We start from the raw sequence: 15,392 nt of genomic DNA on the forward strand, positions 1-15,392 counted from the left end.
GGAAGAAGGAGTCACAAGCAAGTCAGAGAGGAGAGAGCCTTTGAGAAAGGCATTGTTATTGTTTTGGACTTCATGAAGAGAACCAAGGGAGGGGAACCCTCCCTTGGTGAAAGATGAAGATCCTTTCTTGGAATGTTAGGGGTCTATCGACCTCTGACAAGAAGTGCTTGGTTAAAAGAGCATTAAAGAATCTAGATTGTGATTTAGTTTTGATGCAGGAAACCAAGCTTAATGATGATATGCGGGTTATGGATATTATCCCTAAAAATGGAAAGTTCACTTGGACCAACAAAAGGCACAATTTCTCGAATATTTCTGAAAGGCTGGATAGATTTTTTGCCGATAAATTTTGGATAGATGGTCATCTTAACCTATCTTCATTCATCATCCCTCAATCGGGATCTGATCACTTTCCCATCAGACTAACCGTGGATAGGAGTAAGCCTCCCCTGAGGAGTTATTTTAAGTTTCAAAGTATGTGGTGGAGAGATCCATCTTTTATTGTTAATTTGAAATCTTGGTGGATGGAAAGTAAAAATTTTGGAGGCTCTCTGAGCTTCTGTTTTGTTAAGAGATTAGGCTATCTTAAAAAGATGATTAAATTTTGGAACAAGAAGCATTTCAAGAATATATTCTCTGAAAAATTTAGATTAGAGGAGGAAATGTCTAAATTAAATGAGAAAATCATGATGGCAGGAATGACAAATGAGGAATTTGAATTGGAGAAGTGCTTGAAGGATGAGTACATGGAAACTCTACGGAGAGAAGAACTTTATTGGAGGGATAAGTCAAGAGAATTATGGATTGCGGAAGGTGACTCCAATACAAAATTCTTTCATGCTTCTCTGAAGACAAGGAGATCTCAAAATTGAATTATCGGCATTCAAGACGATTCAGGCAAGATTTGCACCTCAGGGGAAGAAATAGAGAAAGTTGCGGTTGATCATTTTACTAGAGTATTGGGCATCAAGGAAGCTGATAAGGAGGATTGTGTTCCGTTGGTTGACAGAACCATCGAGAAATTGCTAAAACTAGAAGATAACGAGATGCTTATGGCTCCTTACTCAAATGAAGAGGTGAAAAAGGCCACATTTTCATTGCATCCGCATAAAGCTTCGGGTCCCGACGACTTCACTGCTGAGGTATTTCAGAGATGTTGGGAATTTATGGGAGAAGACATTCTTGAGGTAGTTGAAGATTTTAGAAAGAACAAGAGGTTTGTAAAATTCATAAATCATACTATGATAGCACTTATCCCAAAAAAAAAAACATGTGTATTTATGTCAGACTATCGGCCTATTTCACTATGTAACGCCCTCTATAAAATTATCTCAAAAACCATGTAATAGAGATTAAAAAAAATCCTGCACAGACTCATATCAGAGAATCAAAATGGATTCACACCTAGTAGTGAGCTCGCGGATAGCATTATACTGACCTCAGAAGTAATTCATTCGATGGCCAAGGATAGGATCAAAGGGATGGCGATCAAGCTGGATGTTTCCAAAGCATATGATAGAGTACTATGGCATTTTCTGGAGCATGTTTTAAGAAGGTTTGGATTCGACAGTAAGTGGATTGATTGCATTAAATTCTGCATTTCCTCTATTTGCTTCTCTATTGTAGTTAATGGTGCAGTAAGTGGATTTTTTGCTGCAACTAATGGGTTGAGACAAGGAGATCCTTTGCCACCTTCCCTTTTTGTTATAATGGCTAAAGTCCTCTGGAATAGCATAAAGAATAAGCACAGGGCAGGTGTTTGGAAAGGAATTCCCATTCATTTGGATTTGGTAAATATGACACACTCCCAATTTGCGGATGATACCCTTTTAGTTGGTGTTTCATCGGTTAGAGAAGCAGAGTCAATTAAGGAGACATTGGAGGAATACGCAAAGGTGTTAGGCCAGCACATGAATAAAGAGAAATCGTAGATTTTCTTTCTAAACACCAGTAGACAGAATCAGAACTCTATTGTGTAGGTCTTGTGTTTTCCAAAAGGGGAATTTCCCCTAAAATATTTAGGAATTTCAATAGGAACAGGATCGTACCAAAAACAACTTTGGGAAGAAGTGGTCAATAAATGTGAAGGGAAGGTGGATTTGTGGAAAAACAAATGGCTATCATAGGCTGGAAGGATATAGATGATCAAATCTGTATTGCCAGTGGTCCCAATATATAGCATGTCTTGTTTCAAGATGTCTAGGCAAGCATATAGTAGTGTGGATGGTATGCTTAATAAATTCTTATGGGAAGGATCAAAAGAGGTATGGAGAGTCCCTCTGATCAATTGGTATACGACTTGTCTCATCAAGGAGGAAGGAGGAGCAGGTCTCAGAAAAATGGAACTGCAAAATAAAGCTTTGGGAGCCAAGCTAGCATGGAAGCTTTTTAAGAGTCCAAATAGATTATGGTGCAGTGTTTAGGAATAAATATTTGGATTCTCTAGAAGAAGAAAGGATCTTCACAATGGCAAATTCAGAGAAAGGATCTCCTTGTTGGAATTTCATTTGGGATAGTAGAAGTTTACTCATAGGCCATTTATCTTGGAATATAGGTAATGGTGAGAAGGCAAAATTTTGGTCAGACTCTTGGGGAGGAGAGAAACCATTGAAGGAATTTTTTGAAGATCATGAATGGGTCAATCTGGTAGAAGCAAGTATAGGTAGCAGAGTTAAGGATTATTTTTCCCCTGGAGGTTTGTTAGGGGAGAGAGTGGTATGGAAGTAATGTAGCATAGGCAATAGGGACCTATGTGCAAAGTTAGAGCAGATTTTATCCCAAAGACACATATTTGTGTCAAATAAAGATGACAATGTATTTTGGTGTGCTGCTAAATCGGGAGAATATAAAGTCAAATGGGGGTATGAAATCCAAAGGAAGAGGATCAGGAATCCTGAGTGGTCGTACAAAGTATGCTGGCATAACAGAATTCTTCCAAAAGCAGGAGCGTTTCTTTGGATAGCTTTACAGGACAGAGTTCTGACAGGAAACAGATTAAAATCAATTGGTATAGCAGGACCGAGTAGGTGTATAATGTGTAAAAAGAATGATGAAACCACCAATCATTTGATTTATACATGTCCTTTTGCAAGTAGTTGTTGGGAATGGTTCTTTGATGTGATTGAATATCAAACTGTAAGAAATGAAAGACTTATAGATTTTATGTCCTCTTGGCCCCTAATTTGTAAATCCAAGTGGGGAGATATATGGCTAGTAGGCCTTCTATGATTGTGTGGCATATATGGAGGGAAAGAAATAGGAGAATATTTAGAGAGGAATTTCATTCTAGAGAAGAAACTTTTAAATCTATCAAAGCCGGTATTGAGGAAGTTGTTAGTGGTAATCTTAGGAAGAAAACTATCAGATTCTATAATGCATGGGATAAGAAGATGGAAAAGAGGTGGACTTTCTGGGAATTGGACCAAGTGAGGATTGTGGATAAAACTAAAAACAGAAAGCAGGTCAAATGGCAAGCTCCAAAGATAAATTGGATTAAGCTAAATTTTGATGGAGCGAGTAGAGGCAATCCTGGCAAAGCAGGGTATGGAGCGGTTATTAGAGATGAAAATGGATTTTTTTGCAAGCAGTTTTTGGAAGTATTGGGGCTACCTCAAATAATGAAGCTGAAATAAGGGCATTGGAAGCAGGTCTGGAGATGTGTGTAGAGAAAGGATTAACCAAAATCATAGTGGAAGGGGATTCTCAAATTATAATTGATGGGGCAATTAAGAGAAAATTTCAAAGCTGGAAATTAAATAGGTGGCTAATTCAAATTTGTGCACTTTTGGAAAAAATAGGAGAATTCGAAATCATCCATTCGTATAGGGAGGGCAATAAGGTGGCAGACATTTTAGCTAATATGGGAGTAATATCAGAAAGGAATAAAAATGTCATTAGTAAGGATGAACTGACGGGAGACATTGAAGAATTAGTACGCAAAGAAAAGAATGAGGTATCCCGTGAAGGCATTGGGTGACCCCTTCTCTAGCAGAAAAGAGGATGAAAAAACTAATCAGACGGGATAGTTGATCAGACTTTAGTAAGGATAGTCTTTTCTAAGTCAGGAAAGTAGAGAATATAGCAACTCTGTGATGGAGTACGCAAACAGTGTCGGCTCTCTGCAAAAGAGAATTGACCGCATCGGGCATGGATAATAGAAGAGATTTGGTCGATTTAGGAGGCTTCCAAAGATCCGGAAAGCCTATATTAGAACAGTGGGATTCGAAGGCAGAAGATATTTGCAAGAGAAGAAAAAGAAAATGGTGCACTTCTTAGGACTGAACTATTCTAACTGTGAGGTTCCTTTGGAGTTTCAAATCAGGGACTTGTTCAAGACAACGAAATTTAGATATGATGCCATTAGGGGAATGGTAGAATGCTCTCTAAGTTTGATTCGTCATTGGTGTGATGGTGCAATATATGAGGCGGTCCTTGCGCCCATGGTGGATATACTTGAATCTAGGGATAAATGTGCAAAACTGTTAGAGGGTTTTGTTAAAAAAGAAAATGGGGACATGGTTGCAGAAGCTATATATGATCTGGTGGAAGGTAGTAAGAACAGTGTGCTCAAAGTTTATTTCAGCCCCGAAAATTATTTTTCAGACACGGAGGAAGAGAGCGAGGAGGAGGAAGGAAGTGAGGTGGTGGAAGGCGGCAACAAGGAGGATGGAAGAGATAAAGAAGCAGAAATGGCAGCAGTTCAAGAACGGGATTATCAATGAAGATCTAGCTACCTTCAGAAGTTTTGCAGATTCTGAGGAGTAGTGGATGTCTGAGGTGTCCACAAAGAAGTTGAATGAACTAGGAGAATACACGATTGTCATACTTCAACTAATGAAGAGTTAAGATCTTCTTCAGAATAGTAATAGGTTGTAGTTTTATAATGTTGTGCTGGTTTTAGGAATAGTTTGCTTATTGTAACTTTCGGGGTAGTATGTGGGGCTAGGGCTGCTATGATTGTCAGGGAGACAGGCAATCATTTTTGTAATGGCTATATATTGTAATGTTTTGTTAAGAAATAGAGGGAGCTATCCCCATTAAAGATAACACTTACCTTTAAAAAAAATACTAATAATAAATTATTTATGATAAATAAACTAACCAACAATTAAAAAACACATTAAAGTAACATATATCAATTAGGATTAGATATCTAATCCTAATCGATATTTGTTTCCTCTGATAAAAACCTATAGCCTTGAGATTTGTCTTAGGGTTTGGCTTTAATGTGCCAAACCTAGAAAATCAACACAAAAAAACATGTTTAGAAGTTTTCCATACATCACCCATGTGGTTGACGACTTTTTTTTACCTGAAATTGATGAAACAAAAATGGTTTATTAAGGAAATTGTCAACTTTCCATCATTATAAATTACGCTTTATTTTTTATTTAGTAAATAATTATTATTAATTTTCCACATGCATTATGACTAAAGTCCTAATTGATAGATTGATTGAAAAACGTCTATAACTTTCAAACAATTTCACATTTTTCAAATATGAAAGATTAACCATGTTCTATGCTTCGTATACTATAAGATAAAAAAATATTGAATTTCATAACGTTTTGACCAAGTTATGGTGGGCAAACATATGAGTTGTTAATTTTTGCAAATTTCTAGTAAAAAAAATCATAAATAATATTTACTTGGAAAAAAATTACAAAAAAGTATTCGACACATCCGAGCATGTGTCATCTACTTATATTTAAAGTTTTATAAAAAGATATTATGTTTTTCTTGTACTTAGGTTGGTCAAATATACACCTACTTTTTATCTTTTTTTCTAAAAAATTAGTACTACTGCATTGAAATTTCAAATTTTCACCAAATATATATATAACAACTAGTACCTTAGAAACTACATTCATTTTTATACAATTTTTTTTTACATATTTTTGAAATTATATTGATAGCCTATTCAAATTTTGATGTCAAGTTGTCTAACTTTATTTTTCTGAATTTCCATTGCCACTTAAGGGCCTAGTTTGGCCCCTCATGATCTTGCACATACTTAGACCTAAAAATGCTCACCAACTCATGCTTGAGACTATGTAGAAAAAGGTAGATGAGGTGAAAGATATTTCATCCGACCAAGGAGTGTTAAACATGGACATAGTCAATAACAATAACTTGGAACTAGGTAAGGATAGTTTAGGGAATAGAATGGTGGTCTCCCACTTTAATCCCTTATTATTAGGCTTAGACATGGGGTCCTCTTTCCCATTGAGTAAAAAATATAGAGAAGAGAATAAGAAAAAAAAAAGATGAAGAATAGACCAAAAAATTCAAATTCTAGTATTGATAGGAAGACTAGTAAAAAGGACAAGGATGGAAAAATGCCTAAGTGTTTTGACAGATTGTATAATAATTAGAAGAATGGCCCCTCTTCTGACTATAAATGAATCTAAAAATTTGTAGTTGGAATGTTAGAGGATTGGAATCCTCTGATAGAAAATACATGGTTAGAGTCTTTTCTAAGAATAGACCCCACCTTATCATCACCTTATCATTCTTTTCCTTCAATAAATCAAGCTAACTAGGTTTCAAGCTAAATGTTTTCTAAATCTCATTTGGAAGGATGCTACAATTTGTATGTTTGATCATAATAAGGACAAGGGGGCACTGCCATTTTGGTGCACCTAAAATGGGATAAGAACATTGCTTAATGCTGGTGATCTCCATGTATTAGGCTTTTGTGGATAATGTTGATCAGTGGGGCAGACAAATTGGGGATTTGTTGCTTATATTATTCTAATGGTTATAGAGAAATATCAAATTTGTGGAACTAGCTAGCCAATTGCCTCTTCAAGATTCCTTGGATGTGCACAAGTGACTTTAATATGATTGAGAATAAGCAAGATAAGAAAGGGGAAAAGACTAGCCTTAGCATGCTAATGAGCTCTTCTTCTAGTCCCAAATGAAAAGAATGTTGAATTTGTTTGATCCTCTTGAATCTTATAAATTGTCTTCTAAGTCTATTTTCTTGGTGCAACAATCAATCCAATAGAATAATTAGAAAGACCAATAGCTAAATTTTTATTAATAATGGTTTTAAGGCCCTTTTCACCCATGTGACCCAAATTGGTGCATAAAATACATGAATTTTAGCGATAGCTACATTGAAAATTTTATAAAAAGTGGAGGCATTAACCTTTAACGAAGGCCTAATTTGAGATCCTTTAGCAACCACCAAATTCCCTCTTACCAATCTACAATTACACTCACCAAATGTCACATGCACTCCAAAATCATTCAACTTGTATATAGAAAGTAAGTTTATCACAAGTTTTGCAATATGCAAAACACTATTAAGAGTTTTAACTATTTCATCACTTAAAACAAACTTTACCTTTCCTTGCCAGAAATTTGCTTAGTACTATTGTTACCAAGGAAAAGCACTGGACTCCATCATAAGTTGAATGTTTAGAAAACCATTCTTTGCGAGGAATTTTAGGACTAGTTTGAATTAATAATCCAAGCATCATTACTTATAGTGTTAGCATAAATTAATATGGTATCATCAAAGGACTTTTTGTGGATGAATTTTTACTCTTTTTCTTGTTCTTGTGTTCCTTCTTCACATGTCCTCGTTTAACATTGTTCAAACATGTATCTATACTCATCTCTAGGGTTTAGAACATTCTTTAGACTTAGATCTATCCTTCTTTTTGTCCCTTTTAGACCTTACTTTTACTTTCGACCTTCCCCGTACATGAAAAATATCTTGGGAGCCAACATTCATGGATTTTCTCCTCATTTATTCTAAAATAAGAGTAGTGGTAATATTGTCCATCTTTGGCTCTCTACCACTAACACTAATGACAACAATTATATTTTTTTGAGAATTAGGTAAAAAATCAACAAGATGTAATAATCTTCTACTAACTTAACATCTATGGGAGAAACCTGACTTAAAACCAAATTAAAAACATCCAAATGATTTGCAATACAATCAATGTCCTTCATTTTGAATGAAAACAATCATATTTTTAGAAATTAAATTTTATATATATTTTTGTTTTGATAAATATGTCATATCCTCTTCCACGACTTGTATGGAATATCCTCCTCAAAACATCCAAGAGGAGAAAATATACGAGACACAATCCTATGGTTCCTTGTTCTCATTATCAAGTTTTAACCAATATTCATCAAACATACTAGATGACTTATTTTCTTGCGAAACTAGAACCCACCAACATCTTTCTTTGAGGAGACCTTCCATCTTCAATTTTCACATCTCATACCCAAAGCCATTGAATTTCCCAATATTAATATGAGAGGTAGATTCCATTGTATACAATCTTTTCCTCGAGGAAGAAAAACCACATAATGCAATGAATCTCATTGCAACCAAAAAAACTTTAACGCTTAAGAGAAAGGAACCCCTTTATACAAAACAGTTAGCTCATTTACCAAATGTTGTAAAACAAGGCGAAACTGATATAATGTAAACTTCTTAAGTGTATGCAAATTTGAGATTGCTTTATTTATCAATTAGTAAGCAAATAGATTATTATGTGAATGCAAGCTTCAGTAACATGATAAAATAAACAAACTACAAGTGACATAATATTTACATGAAGAAACACTTTCAAGAAAAAATCCACACCCTAAGAGATCCAAAGATTGTATTAATCCTTTGAAAGAGATTGCATCAATACAATTACTTTCTCAAATTTTGAAAATACTTTAATACTTCTTGAACCCACAAAAAAACTTAACTTCTAGTAACACAAATCTCTAAATATAAAAGAGTTAGGATAAGAATACCATTGTGGTATCTCAAAACAAAGAGGAAAAAAGCACCTACAAAAACCATATGCCCCACCTTTAGGACAACCTACAAGCTTAGTAAATTTTATAAACAATCACATGGGGTTCACAAGAGTGACTACACTCATGCCTAATAATAAAAATAATAACTCACAAGGCATCTTACACTTACATTACTCTTGACAATTGACATGCACAACTTGATGCCCCAACATGCAACAAAATGAAATCAACATGCAATGGGATGACTCTTCATCTCCCATTTGGATGCCCAAGCTGAAGAATCTTCATTTAAACTTTGTAACTACCATTGACAATTGGATCCCTACTTTATGAGTGCCATTAAAATATATCATAAATAATTTTAATTAAATATTTTTATCTAAAATGTCCTTAGGCATCTAATTACACTTTCCAAGGATCACAAAGACACATGAAAATGACCTAGAATTGCAAGTTCAATACTACATTATCCTAACACCACTCATGTCACCATTGTATTTGTTAAATTTCTCCATCCTATCATGCCTATTGCTCAACCCCCGATACAACATCCTATATTTTAGTCTTTTGATATGGCCAACCTCAATCCCCAATATATATTCCTACATTATCTTTTCCCTTTAAACTCCCTAACACATGTTTTATTGTACCTTGTAGTCAATTTTTTGTAACATTACTTTCAATATGGATTAATTCCTACCCATTATCATTATTCAAATTTAAAGTTGTTAGTGTAACTGGTGACTAACCTATTCTAATTCTGGAAGATATAAAATCAATTTTTTTCATCTAGGATTATCACCTACACTTACTCAAATTCATTTTATAATTTATTTTGAGCACTTGTGTTCAAGCATGAGAGTCATAGGATAAAAACACTAGTAATTTTAGAGGAATATATCATATAGAGTTACTATTTAAGTTGTAGTGTAGTAAATTGTATCCCTTTACAATTTCGCGTTCTATTTGGCACCTAATCTAGTGTGTGTGTTTCCTAGATCATTTTAACCCCATTTAGACCATACTTTACAATAAATCTTCATTGTTGACATTGCAACTTAGCTATCATCAAATACTTAAATTAGGACCATATATAAAATCACAAATCCCTGCTTGTAACTCCCTTTTGGAGGCCCTTTTTTGCCAGGACTAAGGTACCAAATCCATAGTCTAGCCAAAGTCTCCCAAAATTGTAGCTAGTGCAAGTGTCAGCTTTCATAATTTGATATTTGGTCTTGATTTTCGTACTTGACTGATTTATGTTAGCTTTATCAAAAATACCATGTGAACCTTTTATAAAGCACATCTTCTATCATTCATAAGGATAGAAGCAATCAATCTATATTTTGACTCCAATTAAATCAGGGGCATTCAAGAAGCAATATACTAAAACACTCTACATTCAAGTATGATGCCATGTTTGTCATTTTTTGTTATCATGTTATTGAATTAACACTTGCAGGACTTATCTAAAAAGCATTTCATCACCACCTTTTTATGAAACTCAATGGGATGGTTTCATACCTAAGCTATAATCGTTTCATTTTGGTATTTCCATTATTGCTTAGCCTCTACCCTCTTTGGGACAAGCTTTCTTTTGCATCAATCATCACTGTTGTGGAGGTGGAAACACCAACACAAGGTTTGACTTAGGCAAGGCCCTATACAACACAACCCTTATTTCTAATTTTTGTATGTGTAGGTTTATATCTGACAATAGAGAGTGTTATAGATGAGCAGAGAAAACAATGACGAAATTTCCTAGATTTGAACAAATAAAAACCCTAGGATAGGTGCCCAACATCTATGTCTGACACTTTTTGATTGATTTTTTTTTGAGATAGACCTACATGTTCTCTTTATTGCATTTATGCTCCTTTTAGTAGCTTAGATACCCTTAGAATAGGGTGCCCAACACACCAATCTAGCTCTTTTAGGCTCAATTTGCAGATCCATGTTCCTTTCTATGTCTTATTTCCAAATCTGGCATATTGTGTTGGTTTTCTATTTTTTAATTTACTTTTATTGTTGAAAGTCATCATTTTTCTATTGTACATAGATCTTGAACACACAATTCACAATCACAATTATATTGCAACAATGAAACTTAAATTCAAGTGTTTAACTCTATTGTTAGGACTGTAGTTGAACCTATTTGTGTTCTAATGCTATGCTATGAAGGTTTGAGATCTTAGTTTACATCCATAGGTTTAGGATCTCATTTCCATATGTATCATAAGCTTCATTAGATGCACATTTTAATCATATTGTATTGATCTAATTTGTCATTTTGTTGGTATGAATTACTATTGTATTTATTAATATTGTATAACTATTTGAATTTAATATAACCATTATTGTAATAAGAAAGAGATCAAGGCTTGCACTTGCTTGTTAATTATGGTGGGGAGATTGTGAGTTATTTTGTCATTTATTATTTAAAGTTTAATGATATTTCTTATGCATAAGCAATAATTTTAACTTGATTCATCTAATATCTAAGTGAATGTTAGGGCCAGTGGTGTTGTCATTCAAATAATAAGTTTGTGGTAGGTCAAGAATCAAATTTAAATTATTGTTTTGGCTAGAGATAATATATGTATAGCCAAATATTTCAAGAGTTTTTGAAAAAAAATGAAGGCTTTGCGGAAAAAGTGACAAGTGCGAAATTCGCACAATAAAGTCTGATTTCGGGCGAATTTGGCTCACATCATCAACGGACGCTCTACAAATAGATTTAGCATCCTTCCCCACCCCCCCTCCATGTGTCAGCAGGGCCAATCTGATACATGTAAACTACAATAATCGAGGGAAGGAATCTTTGGGGGCTGGTCTCGATTGTAAATCTGTGCTATCGAATTTTAATGACCGATCGGCGAGTCTCTTACGATCTAGGGTTCCAAGTCCCCCTCCATTCAGAAAAATAAAACAATTGGGTAAATTCTGCAATTTTGGCTCTCCATCTGCAGTTAGGGTCAATGGATGGCTAAGGGAGCAACAAACCCCCAAATTTTCAAGCATGGAAACCAATCTAAACACGACGGGAAGTGACGGTTGGCAGGATGTGCGTGGTCGCAAGAGAATGTAACCCCTTACGACTAAGGCTTCTTATGGTTTGGGAGGCATTTCTGAAAAAGGTTGGAAAGGTTTATGGGCCATTCCCATCTCGTGCAATATTCCACATTTTTCTTCTGGTGCAAACGGAATTTTGTTGTGTCATCACTCCAATGCTTATGCATCTGCAGGTCTACTCAGCTTGCCAACAACACGTCCCCCACATAAACGACCTCTGTAAAAGTCTATCTCAGAAATCATGATCAATGGGGAAAAATCTCTCAAAGTCCAAAATAATTCTGAGCAGAAACTTCCAAACCCTTCTACGGATGGGGGTCCACTGGGCATGTCAGCGCCTGGACGAATCCCTCAATCAAATGAAGAGTATGATACGATGATCATCAGCAACATCTGCACATGTGGCCTATGGAAAAAGTGTAAAGATAATGGCTTATTTGGTAAATGGTGTGGTTTTGGACTCTCCATAAACTGCATTATTCAATGGCTTAAGGCAACATTCAGGAGCTAGGTAAGTATTACAACCCTTGAAGATGATTTTCTATTTATTTATTGTGCAACTTTAGCTCTGAAAAAACAATTATTATATGGAAAACCTATGAAATTCAAAGGATGTAACTTCAAATTTTTTGAATGGAAACCTAACTTCGAACCCAAAGATTTTGATAATGAAATCATGCCTAGATAGGTAATTATACCAAATTTGCCTGTGGAATTACTTCATAATCATAATTTGATGAGAATAGGTAATCTTTTAGGTGGATTTGAAGATCTGGAAAAAAAAAATTATCCTCATCCAATGTAAAGATCTTGGTTAATATAAAATTAAAAAACTTAAGAAATAAAATCTATTAAAATTATCACCAACCATTCTTTGTACCTGTTGAAACCAGAGATTTACAGAGGAAATATTCAAGAGGGAGAGGTGATAAACAAACCTATTATTAAAGATAAAAATGAAATTAACAAAATCCTAACTTTAGGTAGGGACAGATCTAACCCTAGCAATCATGGTGGTAATATCACCATTAATCTTAACTCAGATGGTGGTGGATTCACTATCTCAAACATTCCTATGGATTTTGCTCAATCCGTGGGTGCTCACTCAAATGGTAGGTGCCAAGCAAATTTGGAGATTGAAGAGGGGGAGATTGTGGAGGATAAAATTGTGGATCCCCCTGTTCTGACTCGGGAGGCTGGAGCCTCCCCTCGTGATTCAGGGTCTAAGTTGGAATATATAAAAAACTATCACTAAGGATATCAAGGATACCTCTGGTCTGTTGATGAAGTGTTGTGAGGTGGAAGCCTCTGAGGTAAAGAAACCTGGTTCTATTCTAGTGAGGAGCGAGGGTTGTGATTATTCTAGGGTGAATGTTCTCCCTCCCAATATGTGGCCGAAGGATTTAGTTATCTCTACTGAATGCGAGGAAGTTAAGGCTAGTATCGATAGTGGAAATATTGCCTCACTAGGAAAGAGTGTGGTGTCGATAGATTTCAGGGTTAGTAAGAATGACTTGGAGATGCCCACCCATCAGATTATTGTTGGTGATACCCCTAAATCGGTCTTAAGAATGTTGAAGGAGATTAGGGGTAATTTGGAGGGGTGCAAGAATTTTGTTGATGATGATAACTCTGCCTCCTCCTGCCCTATATCTATGGGTAATGTGATAGATTTTATGGATGATGGTACGACAGTTGATAGGGATCAACCTGAGGACTGTAATAAGATGGAAAAGGAAAATAAGATAATTTTAAACTATGTATGCAATGAGGTGTTCAATGATCTAATAGAGAAATTTATAGATGAAATTGTCGATGAAGAAGAGTTGGCACTACAAAAACAACTGTTCACCGCTATAATCGTGGAATTTAACGAAGATAGGTTGTTGGAGGATGAGGTTGAGATGATGCTTGAATTAAACAAGAAGGACTAGGATCAGAGAGAGGAGATCTTAGGTATTGCAGAAACTTTGGATGGCCTTGTGACTCCGAATTGTGCTAAGGTGAATAGGAAAAAAGTGAGGAAATCCTTGTCAAAACTTAGAACCAAAGATGGAGAGGTTGCTGGCCAGACTAAATTAACATCTATGTTTAATGTCAGGAAGGGGAAGGTCCTTCCCAAGGAGCCATGAAGCTCCTTACCTGGAATGTTAGGGGCATGACTACCCCTAACAAGTAGCGGATCATAAAACGCTTCATCACAACTAATAATCCACATATAATTTTAATTCAAGAAACTAAACTAAATAGAGAAGAGTTAGAGATCTTCAGGAAAAAATTGGGGGTTAGAGAAATAGTTGGACAACCTGCAAATGGTACTTTTGGTGGTTTAGGGGTAATCTGGGATCCAAGGTTGGTTTCCTTTAAAATTTATATGAGCCTTGATAATTGGATGAGCGGATGGGTTAGTGGCATAAAGAACAACTTGCGGTTCCTGTTAATAAATGTTTATGGCCCAACTCAAAACAAGGATAAAAGGAGAGTCTGGAATGATATTGATCAATACTTTATTTCTATGCCGAATCAGATTTGTATTGTTGGCAAAGACTTTAATGCTATTTTGAACTATAATAAGAAATGGGGAGGGAATAAGACAATGTCTCAATCTGAAAATGACTTTAGGGATTGGGTTCACAAAATCAATTTAATGGAATTGAAGTCTGCCAAGGACTCCTTCACATGGAATAACAGAAGGAGTGGATTTAGCCACATAGCAGATAAATTGGATTGGTTTTTTCTCAAGGGAAGTATGATTGACCTCCCCAACACCTTATTAGCAGATATCCTCCCTATTTCGGGGTTAGATCACTACCCAGTACAACTAACAATCCTGGAGGACATTAGACCCATAGGGTGCCCTTTTAAGTTTGAGCAGATGTGGCTCAAGGATGACAATGATATGAGTTTGATTGAACAATGGTGGTCTGGGACCGAGGTTACTGGGTCTAAACTATTCAAAATAGTAAGCAAACTGAAGGTAATTAAAAACAACCTGCTAATATGGAATAGAACCCACTTTGGTAATATCTTTGAGAAAAAGATAGTATTAGAAAAATACATGGAGGATGTTAATAATGCGGTCATTGAAAATGGGATGGATGATTTTCTCTATCATAGGGAGAAAGATTTATTGGCTGAATACGAGGATATTCTAGAAAAGGAAGAAATCTACTAGTGACAAAAATCTAGGGAAACATGGTTAGATGCAGGAGATAAGAACACAAAATTCTTCCATAATAGCACAAAGCATAGGAGAATAGTAAACATAATAACTAAGATTAGAACTAGTTGTGGCACTAGTACTGAGGACCCTAAACAAATTATGTTGGCATATTGGCATAACTGATTGAGATGATGATGTACCGGTAAAGGACTGTTGATGATGATATAATTATGATATGATGCTTTATGATCAATTATTTGTGTTGTCATTGATGGCAACCATGTTTGTTTATGTTTGGTATATCATATAAGTTATCTAAGCCTAACCAATAATGGAATGTTTGCTAAGTTGACAGTAAACCGATAAGCAGGAACAC

Source organism: Cryptomeria japonica, chromosome 3 (assembly GCF_030272615.1).
Source record: "Cryptomeria japonica chromosome 3, Sugi_1.0, whole genome shotgun sequence".
In the NCBI taxonomy this organism is placed as follows: domain Eukaryota; kingdom Viridiplantae; phylum Streptophyta; class Pinopsida; order Cupressales; family Cupressaceae; genus Cryptomeria; species Cryptomeria japonica.